The sequence below is a fragment of the Macrotis lagotis genome, chromosome X (genome assembly GCF_037893015.1).
Source record: "Macrotis lagotis isolate mMagLag1 chromosome X, bilby.v1.9.chrom.fasta, whole genome shotgun sequence".
Taxonomy (NCBI): Eukaryota; Metazoa; Chordata; class Mammalia; order Peramelemorphia; family Peramelidae; genus Macrotis; species Macrotis lagotis.
Genome location: NC_133666.1, coordinates 203,578,471 through 203,593,168, shown reverse-complemented (window position 1 = coordinate 203,593,168; position 14,698 = coordinate 203,578,471). Strand labels below are relative to the sequence as shown.

General features: G+C 33.2%; 1 protein-coding gene across 7 annotated transcripts in view; it reads left to right on the top strand.

Moving 5' to 3' along the window:
* The window catches only part of PJA2 (praja ring finger ubiquitin ligase 2), a 146,359-nt gene that overhangs the window by 83,706 nt on the left and 47,955 nt on the right, over positions 1-14,698 (top strand). The gene's annotated exons all lie outside the window — the stretch shown is intronic.

Here is a 14,698-nt window from a genome sequence, read left to right as displayed (position 1 = left end):
TTGCCATTATTTCTTAATGTGAAATCAAAGTTGGGATGATATTAAAATCTGTTTGCATTCCTTAAGCAGATAGAGAAAAGCAGATTACCCATGCATTGAATGACATAAGGAGGCCAACCTTGGATAAAAAGAATATGCAGATTATCTAAAAACCCAATAATTCAGTTTTAATTAAAGAATAAGTAAAAGAATACCACTTATAAACTGTGGTTTAGATGAAATAGGATATAGTTCTCTCCTATTTGTATTTGAATGACTAGAAACATTACTTTTTTTTTTTTAGGTTTTTGCAAGGCAAATGGGGTTAAGTGGCTTGCCTAAGGCCACACAGCTAGGTAGTTATTAAGTGTCTGAGACCAGATTTGAACCCAGGTACTCCTGACTCCAGGGCTGGTGCTTTACCCACTGTGCCACCTAGCTGCCCCTAGAAACATTGCTTTTAAAAAATGTTTCAGTTATAATTTGGAATAATGCCTACCTTAGATACTCATTAGATATATGACCCTGAGCAAGTCACTTCTCCCCACCTTGATTTCATCATCTGTAAAATGGGAATACTAATAGTACTTAATCTCATATGATTGTTAAGAGGTTCATAAAAGGGCAAATGTGCAGAGTACTTCACAAAATTTAAGTCTATGAATTAGTTTTATTATTATAAAGATGCACTTTTTAAAAGATTAGCAAAGTTTTTAACTTTACTTTTTTAATCACAAGTTTATTCATTATAATATAATTATTATATATTTGAATATATTATATAGGTATTGGGAAGCCATCGTTGAAAATATGCATGATACAGGATCTCTCAAAAGTCTTAGTTTTGTTTTAAAATTTAATAGCTTTAAACCGCACTGTCTTTTGGAACAGTTTATATCTGGAAAGATGTACTTGAAATATAAAATTTTATTTTACTCTAAATTATTCCAGTTGGTCCTTAAACTCAAGATTATTTTTCCTTTATATTGCCAGTATATATCTTTTCTATCTCTGAAAAACAAGTTTCTTTAATGGACGCTAATAAAAATAAAGGTTTGTAAAAGGTTTGCTAAGATTAGTGTCATAAAAAGCATGTTTTTCTGGGGGAATTTGACAAAATGGATGAATAGGATGTTGTAGATTAAACTGCTTTTCCATTTATCACTTCAAAACCACAAGAAATGTTATACAAAATTATAGGACCAAAGGAAAGAGAAAAAAAAACTCACAATAAAAATCCCATAGAAAAATGAAGACTAAAGAAATGAGTAAATAATGTGTCTTAATGCAATGAAGATTGTGAGTTTAAAAAAATACAAGGTGAAATAATTAGCAGAAAATGGAAATAACTGTCATGACTTGTTTCACATTCAGAAATGCAAATGAATTACTATAATCCTAGGATTTTCTCAAAAACTTAATAATTAAAGGACCAAATAGGAATTAAACCTAAAGGTATAAAATAAGAACTTGACAAATCAGATTGATAGTTTTCATCTGGAGGAGTAAAGAACCATCAAAATTTGGAACAGCCACATGGAACAACATTCAAATTTGATGCACACACTGATTTTTCCAGATGACCACTGACAATTCTAGAAGCATCAAAAACATTTTATGATGTGTGTGAACTTTCTTTTTCAGTTTACATACGTAAGAGAAATTTAAAAGGTTTAATACACAGTATGAAAAGAAAGACAAATAGAGGCAACAGAAAACTGTTAGAGAAGATCAAATGATAGTCAAATTAGAAGATTTGAGGTTTTTACAAACAAAAGCAATTGACTCTGAAAAAGCACACTGAAAGCAATCTGAGGATCCTTGACCCTCAAAAAAAAAAAAACCCAGTGAAACAAATAAACAAAGGATATTTCAGTAAATTACAAAAGGAAATTGATCAGAAGAATTTAAACTGGAGGACAGAGTTCAGATCAGTAGAAGCAACAGAATTAATAGGCTACCCACAAAGAGAAACTCTAGCTTTAATTCATCCAGGGATACAATTGCCAAGCTCCAAAATTTTGTGGTCAAAGAAAAAGTCTTGGAAGCAACAAGGTGAAGACAACTCTCTTTATGAAGGTTACTAATCTGAATCATACAGGACTCGGAAAAATAAAAAATGAAAGATGATTCTGTTTTAAACCCTCAATGGCTATTTGGTTTGTGCCGCTATAATCCTAAGAGTTAAAAAAAAAAAAGCACTTGAGGAAAAGGTGAATTTTTAATACAGTGAAAGTGAAGGTGAGCAGAATTTGGAATATAAACTCATTGGGTAAAGGGAACTTACAAAACTAGTCAAACTTGTCAAACTAGTTTGAAAGTTGTAGGAATGAATCTCTGCATGCTATACATGTTATAAGGAAAAGATAACATCATTTCCCCTGGTAGTCCCATTGTTTGTGGGTTTTTGAAGGTAATGGAGGACATTATCTGTGCCCTTGGATGATTAGACAAAAGTGTCTAAGAAAAGGGGTGGGGGGGAAATGGGCTTAAAAAAGTAACAGTATTTCCTGAAATTGAGGTAGCAAAGGTGAAGGTTATTTTGAGAGAGAGAGAGAGAGAGGAGAGACTGGGTTAGGAAAGGAGAACTCATTAATCAGGTGCTTATCTAGACTGAGAAAAATTGCAGGTTATTTCTAGATTTCTCTAGAAGATTTCTTCATGGATTACTTTTCATAAAGCTAATCACAAAAGTTTCTAGCTGATTTTTTTTTAATGCCGTGATTTGTGCCTAACCTAGGAAGAGAAGTAATGGCATGAGGGAGACAGATAAGACTGTGGGTAGCTTATTTCAAGCAATATAAGCTACAATTATTGAGTGCAATTTAAAAAAAATAGCTTAGAATTTGATGAAAGGAAAACAAACTTAGCTGTTATAACCTTGAATAAACAGAACTTAACCTAAAAAAGTTCTAGTTGCAAAATAAATTCAAAACTAAAACCCCAAATTTGTTTCATTTAAGAACTCATTTAAAACTTTAAAATTCATATGGAGTGAAAAAATGGAAGAAAATTTAGGCTTTATTTGAATAAAAGCAACAATAAAGATTATTATTCTTGAGAAGCAAATGGGAAAAGTTATGTTTAAAGGCATCATAGCTAATATCAATATTAGATACACGTAGACACACATACACAAATACACAGCAGATGTCATATAATATCTAAGTACCTAAAAGAATAGCTAACTGAATTTCAAAAAAGACCTAGATACTAAGACAATAATTATAGGTTAATATCACCATATCTTTCAGAATCAAATTCATCCAAAATCTAAAGAAGGATCTTAGCATAAGATATGCTAGACCTTTGGCAGTTATTGTATTAAATAAAATATTAAGACTTAAAGATCCTTGGAATCTAAGGAATATTATATTCCATCTTCCTCTGTGTTCCTATTTTTTATAGATAAGGAAGTGGGAGATACAAGGAGACCCAAGGTCACATAAGTAATAAGTAAAAGAGATAGACTTTGAACCCAGATTCTCTGTTTGTCATTGCTCTATTACTTGTATCACCCTTTTCCTACTTGTTCTCTAGCTTTTCATAGAACCTTTAAAAAAATTTTATTGGCCCAAAGATAGGTCATAAAGCACTCATATATAAATGTAAAAAGAAGTAAAAATCTTAGATCCATTGTTAGATCATCATATATAAAATTAAAAAGAATAAAAGACTATGAATAAAATACTTAGAGACTTAATAATGTTATGCTAAATGAACATTACCAAAAAAGGAAGTTATAAAAACTAACTGAATAAAAAGAATAAAAACAATGAGACATGCCAAAAATTATGGAATGCAACTAAAAAAGTTCCTAGTTGTTAAAAATATCTCAGAATGCACATTTATGAGAAAGATCAGTGAATTTGATTATGCATTTTTTTAAAAAAGGAGCTCCAAAGTAGCTTTTTCAAAAATCTAATATTTATTAAGCTTCTACTACTCTATGCAAAGCATACTGCAATTTGCTGGGATATAGTGACCAAAAGAAAAATAATACTTGTCCTTGTATTCTATAGAGAGTATGCAACATTTACATAAATGAGTAAATACATGATAGTTGAAAGAGTCTAGAATACCAACAACTGGAAAGCATCTGACAAAGCTTCTGATAGGTGGTATCTAACCTAAGCTGTGAAGGAAACTAAGAATTTTTGAGAGTTAGAATTCAAATGGAAATACATTCCTGGCACTCAAGACAGCTTGTGCTGTGCAGTTTTACGGTAAGGCAAAAAATGGAATGCTGAGTTTGGAAATACAACCAATAAAGTAATTTGGCTGTATCATTGAATGTGAGAAAGGAAATAATATGAAACATGCCTGTAAAGGTAGTCTGGAGCCAAAAAATGTTAAGACTCCAAAATGATAAACTTCTATTTGATCTTGAAGACAAGAAAGTCATTAAAACTTCATGAGAGCTTGTAATTTAGGAGCATCCATATAATATCTATTTAAAGATGTGCAAAGGGGCGGCTAGGTGGCACAGTGGATAAAGCACTGGCCCTGGAGTCAGGAGTACCTGGGTTCAAATCCGGTCTCAGACACTTAATAATTACCTTACCTGTGTGGCCTTGGGCAAGCCACTTAACCCCATTTGCCTTGCAAAAACCTAAAAAAAAAAAAAAATTAGCCATGGTGTCAAAAAAAATAAAGGAAAAAACTTCAATGTACTCAGAATCCATCGGTTCCCTCTCTGGAGGTAGATAGCAAATTTTATCATGGGTTCTTTGGAATTGTCTTGAATCATTGTATTGATCCTGTAGCTAAGTCTTTCACAGCTGATCGTTGTTATAATATTGATGCACCTGTATATAATGATCTCCTGGTTCTTTTCACTTCACTTTGTCTCAGTTCATGTAAGTTTTCTTAGATTTTTTTGAAAGCAGTTTCCAATCCTTTGCCACCAGAAAAAGAGCTGTTTATAAATAGTTTTGTGCAGATGATTACTTTTGCCTTTCCTTTTATGTCTTTGGTCTACAGACCAAGCAGCAGGTCAGAGGGTATGTACAGCTTTATAGCCCTTTGGTCATAGTTCCAAATTGTTCTCCAGAAGGATTATCTAGTTAACAAGTCCACCAATAGTACATTAGTGTTACAATTTTCCACATCCCCTCCATCCTCCATCATTTGTCATTTTTCTTTTCTGTCATGTTAGACATCTGATGAGTGTGAAATAACTAAAATTTGTTTAATTTGCATTTCCCTTTTTTACAAAAATATAAAATACTCAAAGCAATAAAAAGTAGAGAAACTAACCAATTTTGAATGAGCCACAAATTAATTTTAAAGAAAAATATTTGTTACATGAATCATAAATAAAGAATAAATAATATCTTTGCAATCTAAACTGCCAACAAACTCTATTTAATCATCAAGCATTTATTTCTCACCCGTTATATGTCAGATGCTATTTTAAGTGCAGAGGACATAAAAATAAAAGCAAAAAGTTTCTGTTCCTCAAGAGAGAGACATGTTTGCATTTATGCATTGTGTTCATAGAATATATACAAAATGAATATAAGATATTTAGAAGTGCTAGCAAGTTGGGAGCATCACAAAAAAAAACTTCATATTGACGGGTAGCATTTGAATTGAAGTTTGATGGAAACTGAAGGTTCTGAGAGGTATATATGAGAAGTGAGAGCATTCCAGAATAGAAGGCATGTAAAGGCATGGTGACGGATTGTCATTTCTGAGAAACAGTAAGAAAGTCAGAAAGAACTGACTGGATTGATGAGTGTAATTTATAAGGATATTGGAAAGGTTCAAAGGGGACAAATTTTTAAGAATTTTAAATATCAAAGAAGAGTTTATATTTGAGCCTAGAAAGAACAGGGAATCGCTAGACTTTGAGTAGGAAATTAACACGATTAAATCTTTATTTCAAGAAAATCATTTGGGGCGGCTAGGTGGCGTAGTGGATAAAGCACCAGCCTTGGAGTCAGGAGTACCTGGGTTCAAATCCGGTCTCAGACACTTAATAATTACCTAGCTGTGTGGCCTTGGGCAAGCCACTTAACCCCATTTGCCTTGCAAAAAAAAACAAAAACAAAAAAAATGAAGAAAATCATTTAGGGGCTATAATAGTCACTTGTAGCTATGTGAATAGATTGAAGTGAAAAGAGAAAAAGGCAGAGGCTAATTAGGAGATTACTGATGTTTTAATAATCTAGATTACAAATTATGTAGGCCTGATTTAGAGAGGTAGAATGTGAGTAGAGAGGGAGATATAGACAAGATGTGAGGATAAAAGCAACAAACCAAAAGATGCGGGATGAATAAAAGGTTGAAGATGACATTGAGTTTATGAACCTGGGTGACTGGGATGGCAATGATGCCCTTGAGTATAATGGGAAAATTTTTGGAAGATAATGAATTCTATTTTGAACATGAGTTTGATATGCTTATGAGACATATACAGATCTAATAGAAAGAACACACCTCATCAGACTCTTCCTGTCAAAGAAATAATTGTTCTGATATTCCCCAAAGGGGAAAAGGAAGCAGAAAAAGGAAATTGTAGGCCACTGTCTAAAACATATTGCAATGGATTTATGATCTCATCTGATTTGTTTGCTCTAGTGAACAATATAGAATGTTACCTTTCAGTGCCTGACATTTTGTATGACTATGTTTACACCCTCCCAAGTTTTGCTGAAGTGGGGTGTACACAGTGTACAAGGTTCGTAATTGATCCTTAGTTATCTCTTGCTGTTACTACAGGGCCAAATTTTCTTCCTTTTTTGAGTTAGCTTTTTTTTTTTTGGCATTTAGTCTTTTGTTTTTCATAGTTCTTGTTTGCTATTACAACTCACATATCAGGGTGAAGCAGAGAATCCCATAATCTCACTCTTGTTTGACATAATTCTACTAATACTAGCTGTAACAGTAAAACAAAATCAGTTAAGACAATAAGAATATAAAAAGGAGGCAAATTATCTTATACTGTCAGAAGAGAGGTTGGTTAATTTATAGAACCCTGACGAATCAAAAAATAATTTATATACCATTAAAGTAGTAATAATATGCAATGTAAATCCATAAAAATTTTTGTTGATTAGTAACAAGTACAGTTATTTGTAAACTTTAAAGCATCAGAAGATTCTGAGCATTTATAATTCTGATTTTCACAAACAAATGACAAGCAAAATTAATTTACATTTAAAATTAAAATAATCTTATGAAAGTTTAATCTGTATAAAGTAACTCAGGAAAAATAAATAAATATATATATATACATAGTAGAAATTAAGTTATTCATTTTCCTTTTTAAAATAGAAAAACCCACATAAGTAAGTAAAGTCTCATTTTTCAGGTACATAGTAAAGTTATGGGGCAGCTAGATGGCACAGTGGCTAGAGCACCAGCTTTGGAGTAAGGAGGATCTGAGTTAAAATGCCTATAATAATTGCCGAGCTGTGTGACCTTGGGCAAGTCACTTAACCCCCCCCCATTTCCTTGTAAAAACTAAAAAAACCAAGTTAATGGGGCAGCTAGGTGACACAGTGGATAGAGGACTGACCCTGGAGTCAGGAGGACCTGAGTTCAAATCCAGCCTCAGACAGTTAATAGCCTAGTTGTATAACCTTGGGCAAGTCACTTAGTAAAGAACCATAGATATCCAGAACTGTTGTAAATAAAGTTTTGTACATTTATGAGTACAAATGCCATGTGTGGGAAAGAGAAATACAGGTGACATTTTTCTATCTTCTAACCACCACCCCCATCCCAATTTCCTAAAGCAGTTAGTATTCCAGCTCTAGTTCATTTTCAATTTTTAGGAAATTTTCATCTTTCAGAAAACTCTGTTGTGTTTTAAGGAATTTGCATTTTTTTCAGTACTTTGAAGCAAGCTCTTCCAACTAACTTGATAGAGCAGATCTGGCCTCTGGAAGTTTGATCAATAAGATACTCCATTATCAATCTGCAACATAAGTTCTTCCAAGGAATTCCATAGGTGGATGCACCATGACTTGGTCATGGCCCTATCTCTGATTCTGGATTTTCCTGACTGAAAATTCTGGGAGCCTTAAAGCATGAAGAAAAGGAGGAGGTAGCTTGGTCCAAGAGAAAAGAATGAGAAGACAGGAGGAGGAGATGGAAGTTTCAGTGATTTTTGAGCCTTGGCCTTCAGTAACAATGGCCTGAGTGTGGAAGGGAAGTCCAGGCAGTCCCAGTTAACTATGTCTTAAAAGCTGTTGCTTAAAGTTAAAGCTGCCATTTTGCTGGTTAGGAGGTACTAAATATTAAGTACATATAACTTACCTTCTGGTATTTTGGATCTCATGCAAGATATCACAGGAAGACAAGATACAAATGGAAATATCACAAATAATATCAATGTTTAAAAAAAGGCAATTAGGAAGATAACAAAATAACTCACATGGAAACTTTTTTCATATTTATAAGAATGATTTATATAGATCAAAACAATATCTGATAAAAATGTAAAAGTAATGTATGAACAGTTTTTTCCTCTTCATTTCACATGTAAACAATGTCACAAAGTTGAAAGATAAAAAGCATACAAAATTCTGCTGTTTTTATTTCTCTCAAAATAGCATTTGAGTCAGCAGAATGGGAATGGAACTTTAAAGAGGGCTCTCTAACAATGTGACTCATACATGTATTAAAATCTTATAAGATTCCTTGGTGACACAACTGTATAGATTAAATAAGACATCAGTGTCAAGTGAGATATAAAACAGAGCTAAATGTTTATCAGAAGTTTTACCTTGGGGAGGATATCTTGTGTCAAGGTCAAGTTGAAAAAGGAATTCCATTTAAATAGTGAGGTATTCCAGATGCTCCTATTTGCAATCAATACTATGTTAATTGCATCAAGTCTCCAAACATTATTTTGCCTCCTCTGTGAGATTCATCATTATTCAAAAGAAGTCAATATGACAGTCTCTGTAGAGCAAAGTTAATTAATGAAAAGTTCTTATAAAGTCAATTCTGTGACATGTAGTAGAGTGGCTAGATCTTTGAGTTATGAACTTACTCTGCATTTTGCTGCAGAGGAAAATTGACCTGGTCCTAGAATTGAATAGGAATTTTTGTTTCTCTTACTGTCCAGTGCCTATCAAGAACTTGTTAGTAACTAAAAATCTTAATTGAAGCACTTAGAGGACTAGTGATTTTACTATGGTTAGATAAGTAGTGTGTGTTAGAGGTAGGAGGACTTAACCCCAGTTCTTGTGACTTCAAAGCCACCTCTTTTTCTATTCTATCATATTGTCTCTTTCACTGCCTTGAACATAGTAGGAATTTAAATGAATTTTATTGAATTACTTCCTTATAAGAAGTGACATAATGATCATTATCAACAAAATGTATGAGGAGAAAATGAGATAAGTTGTTTCCGAAGTGAAAATAAGTTATACAGGTAGCATTTGTCCCTCCTTCCAAAAAATCTGTACTTATACCTGTGAAGTATAGAAGATCTAAACATTAGGTCAGAGAAAAATTTGTGGAAGAACATGGACAAAAATCACATCAAATGAGAAAGCATAATTGTTTAGCAGTCTGGACTAGTGGGGAGAGACATACTCATGAGATCAGTGATACATTGACGTATGTTCTACTTAAGAGGTTCTTTCTAGTCCTGTTTTTTCATTTTTTCATTTTTCAGCTGAGGAAGCAGACCTAGAGAAATTAGAAACTTGATCAAGGATACATGTGTAAACAAAACTAGAATTCACAGTTCTGTTTTAAATTTAGGATTTTTCCCCTGCTTTTCTATTGTTGCATTTACTTCAAGATTTCATACTTAGTGTGCAGATAAAATAGGCACATTATCACAATTAAGGGTTTTTCTTGTTTCAAATCTGAAGTTTTCTGTATAGAAACTTCCTGGTTAGGAAAATCCCTTTGCCAGTGCATCTTGACAGCTGCTCTACAACCTTATAGTCAGAGTCACATAGCCAGTGTATGACAAAGCAGACTTTAAATCCAAGTCTTGAGTAGAATCTAGTTTATCCACTATACTGTGCTGCCACAAATTATATTAGTAGATTCAAGCAATGTTCAGCCTGCTTTGTTCCATTGTTTTTGGACCTAGGATTTTATTGAGTTTTTATTGTATTATCTGTTAAAGTGGAACAAACATTTCTAATTATTTCATCAAAGACACTTGTATATTTACCCAAAGTCTTAAGGAAAAAACCTGATATATTGGAATTGTCTGCTAAGCTATTCAATTCAGCAAACATTTGTTATGCCAGGGAAGAACAATAATGTAAAAAAAGACTGTCCCCACACTCAGGGACCTTACAATCTATTTAAAGGTAAGAATGTAGTAGTTATTCCCCATCAGTGAACAAGATTTAGTTGATAGTGGTAGACTAATTGGAGAAACATAGTTTAAATCATATGATTTATGTGTATAAAAAAGTGCTTTCATTTATGTGAATTACTATTGATGTATAGTGTATTACTCAATTATAATTAATATTAATAATTTTAGAAATATAGGATTGATTTCATTAAAGTTTCACTCTTTTAATCTGCAAAGATTTTTATAGCATTTATCCCATATACTTGCTACCAAATTTATATTCTGTGTCTTTAGTCTTCAATGAACTTCATGGAAAAATATAATTATGCTTTTAAAAAAATGAGAGTAACAGCTTTATCAGATATGTATATATAAATGAAATCTTTGCGGGAGGCAATAAAAATTTAAGATATGAAATAATGGAGTCCTAAGAAACTGAATGTTTGGAAAAATAATGAAATTATTTTTGAAAAAGACAACTAAGAAAGCCATGAACTTGTACACCTATATATACTTTCCCCTTTCTGACAAGTCTTTGAGAATAATCCACAACAAACATCAGACTTATTTGTTAATTGTGTTGTTAAAAAATAGAAATATTTTTACAATTGATATTCTTCTCTAGATCAGTGGTGTCAAACTCAAATAGTAATGGCAGCCACTAAACCATACATAAGAATCCTTGTAGACTGCATATTGACTTAGTTTTAAAATGAAGTAATTATCTGTTTTATTGTATTTTATTTTGTTAAATATTAACCAGTAGCATATTCATTTAATTTGGACTGTATTCCAAAGTTTTGTGGGCCAGGCTGCATTTTTGATTCCTTTACTGTAGATCACACCTTTAAAAATCACATAATTGTCAAAAGTAGAAGGTACATGAATATCCTGCATATTTTTAATTTACTGTAAAAATGATTTTTAGAACAAATGTTACTTTAAATTATTTCCTTAAGAGACTATTGCAATAGTTCAGGTGAAAAGTGATCAAGGCAGAGGCAGAGCCAAAATGGCAGAGTGATAAGAAGTAGTGCAAGGGGGCGGCTAGGTGGCATAGTGGATAAAGCACCGGCCTTGGAGTCAGGAGTACCTGGGTTCAAATCCGGTCTCAAACACTTAATAATTACCTAGCCATGTGGCCTTGGGCAAGCCACTTAACCCTGTTTGCCTTGCTTAAAAAAAAAAAAAGTAGTGCAAGAAAATGCCCTACATAAAACTTATTCCCACAGATTTAGAAAATGTACTCAACTAAATCCTGATGGAGAAATCAGAAAAAAGCCACATTGAGTCATATGTCCATCCCAACTTGACACAGGGAGAGAGAGGTCTGTAGACGGTAGGGGACATGATCAGTCCAGTAATACCTCACACAAGGAACGCTCCATTGTCACTCACTAACAAGTTCTGAATCATAGATCCAGAATAGACAGAAAACAGAACCTACACAGAAAGTATGTGTTCCTAGGGAAGAAGGAAGTAGGTAGTGTACTAAGAAAGGAAATTTAGAAGCCAGCAGTAGCAGTGTGACTTATATTCTCAGACCCCAAGCACAGAGCAAGTATTCATTTTCCAGCATCTAATCTAGCCTACAAAAGAATAACTAGGACTAGAATGCCAGACCAAAGAAGACCTACAATTCTGCCACTCTGAACCCACAGAGTTATTAAGGGCTTAATCTAGCAGTAGTCTACTCTTATTCAGATGCAAATTTTTTATCACAAATTTTCCAAACTCAGACCAAAGTTGGGAATGAGAAGTGAGCAATCAGACTTTTCCCTGAATATGACCATTTTGGGAGCATTGAAGACTTGCAGTTTCCTTAGTTGTCTTTCATATACTATAACAATACTTGGCACAAGAAAGAACAGGAAGACTAGTCCAGACCTTCCTTCCAGAAATACAACAAAGCCCATCCTTAACATCAAGTTTCACATCAAGAAGTAGAATAGGCGAATGAACAAATAGAAAAAGAATTCCTCTGTAAAGAGCTATTACAGTGGCAGGAAAACAAAATATACTAACTTAGAGTAAAAGAATGACTTCAAAATATCTAAAAGTCAAGCCTTAAAGAAAAATGAAGCTTTCTGACAAAAATTCATCTAGAATTCCTGTGGAAAATGAAGTGTGTGTGTGTGTGTGTGTGTGTGCATGTGCATGCATGCATGCATGCATGCGTGTGAGAAAGAGAGCAAGAGAGAAAGAGCTTTTAAATGTTTTGAATGAATAAAATAAGAGCAATTAAGGGAAAAATTAAAAAAGAAATGAGAAATGAGAACTAGAAAGAATTGAACAGGGAATTTACAGCCTTGAACAGAAGGCATAAAATCTTGCCAAATCAGACCCCTTGAAGATTAGAATGGTCCAAATAGAAGCCATGAGTCAACAAGAAATATGAAAATGAAATAAAAGGACAAAAATAAAATATATTTCACAGTAAAACAACTGACTAGGGAAAAATATAAAGGAGAAATAAATTAAGAATCCTCGAATTACAATAGTATGACCAGAAAAGAACCTAAAAATTTCAAGAAATATTAATATAACCCAGATCTCTTAGAATCAAAAGTCAAGGTAAAAATAGAAAGAATCTACCTATCACTTCTTGTAAGAAACTCTTCCCCCAACACTTTGGGATGGGTGAAAATGAGATATCAGGTTTTAACACTGAGTTTATTAACTGAGGGAAATGAAAGAATGGCCAGTCAGAATAGGATAGAATAAGAAAGAAGTGGAGGTCAGAAGAAGGATAGATTAGGGAGGTAATAGGAAATGATGAATTCTGTTTTAGAGATATTTTATATGAGATGCCTACAGTTCTAAATTTCCATTATAAGGTTGATGATGCTGAACTGGAACTCAGGAGAGATATTAAGGCTTCATAGAGGCAATCAGAAAAGCAAATTTTTAATTAGACCAAAAAAAGTAATGAAAAACTACAATATCTTTCTTATTCAGAGCTTCATGGAAAGTCATCCCCTGGGTGATAAGAAAGGGAGTCCTTCAATATAAGCCTTAGTGTGATCAGAGGTTCTGTGTCCAGAGAAAGCAAGAGCATAGAACAATCCTGAGAATGGAAGCAACCATCATTATCATAGCACTCAGACCAAGCCAACAACCTAAGTGAAAGGACTGTGAAGATTCTAATACCTTGTCCTGAAATGCCAGAGAGTGTCTCAAATATGATGTGCTCTGGAATTCAAAGAATTATGGGACTTTAGAGATCATTCAAAAATCCAGCAAACCCATATGTGTGAATGAAACAATAGGAGTCATTGATTTTACTCATAATTGCATCAGTGGTATAACCTGACCCTGGCAAAAAAACAAACAAAAGCAAAAAACAAAAAACTCCACTTTATGAACTAAGCTAGATAGATAAGTAAATCACAAAAAAAGTGCAATAGTATCAAAAGTTATTATAAAGTGACTCCAGAGCATCTTCAAGCAGAAACTCAAAGGAAAAAAAATTGACTTTTCATAAAGACTGTAATCCCCAAGAATACATAGGGGGAAAAAATGAATCAATGGCTAAAAATGAAATAAAACTCTTATGGAAAGAATTAGGAGGAGAACAAGTAACTTAGAAGAGAAATTGGTAAACCTTCTCCCAACAAATGGAATCCCTGAAAACTTGAATGGATCAAACAAATCAGACTCCATGAGACAGCAAGAAATATTAGAACAAATTCAAAAGATTAGAAAATAATAGGAGAAAATATGAGATCTCTGATATCAACAATTGATATGGAAACACAAGTCAGGAAAAGATAATATAAAAATTATTCAAATTCCCTGAAAGCTTTGTTGGGGAGGGAAGATTAGACACTGTTATTTTAAGAAATTTAAAATAAAAAGTTATGCAGACCAATTAGAAATAGAGACAGAAGAAAACTCTGAGGAATGTCTAGCCAAAATCCAGATCTCTAATATCAATATCTCCAATACCTAATGTTCAAAAAGTTGGAAGGAACTATAGTCAGGATCACATAATACCTGGCAGTTTCTGGTAAAAAATAAATAAATGATCAAAAGTGAAAGAGGTTTAGAATCAATGGTAACTTATCCTGCAAATCTGAGTATAATCTTGAGGGGAAAATAGATTTTTAATGAAATAGACTTTTAAGCATTCCCGTTGCAATGAACTCAGCTGAGAAGGAACTTTGAAATACAAACACAAAAATCAGAGAAACATGGAAAGGTGAATTTATTTGAGCAACAAGAAGGAGCCATCATCACTGCTCACATTAGAATAAGGGAGAAGAAAAAGTGCCCTCCCAAACCTTCAGATTTTCAAATTATTTGGGGTAGAGATAAATAAGAAAAACAGGTCCTAGTAATAGACAAGTTCTTTTTCAAAAGGAAAAGAAGGAATATACTAGTGTAGAAGGGAGAAAGACAAGGGGAGAACTTGCAATTCTCTTAAAAGGAGTGCCT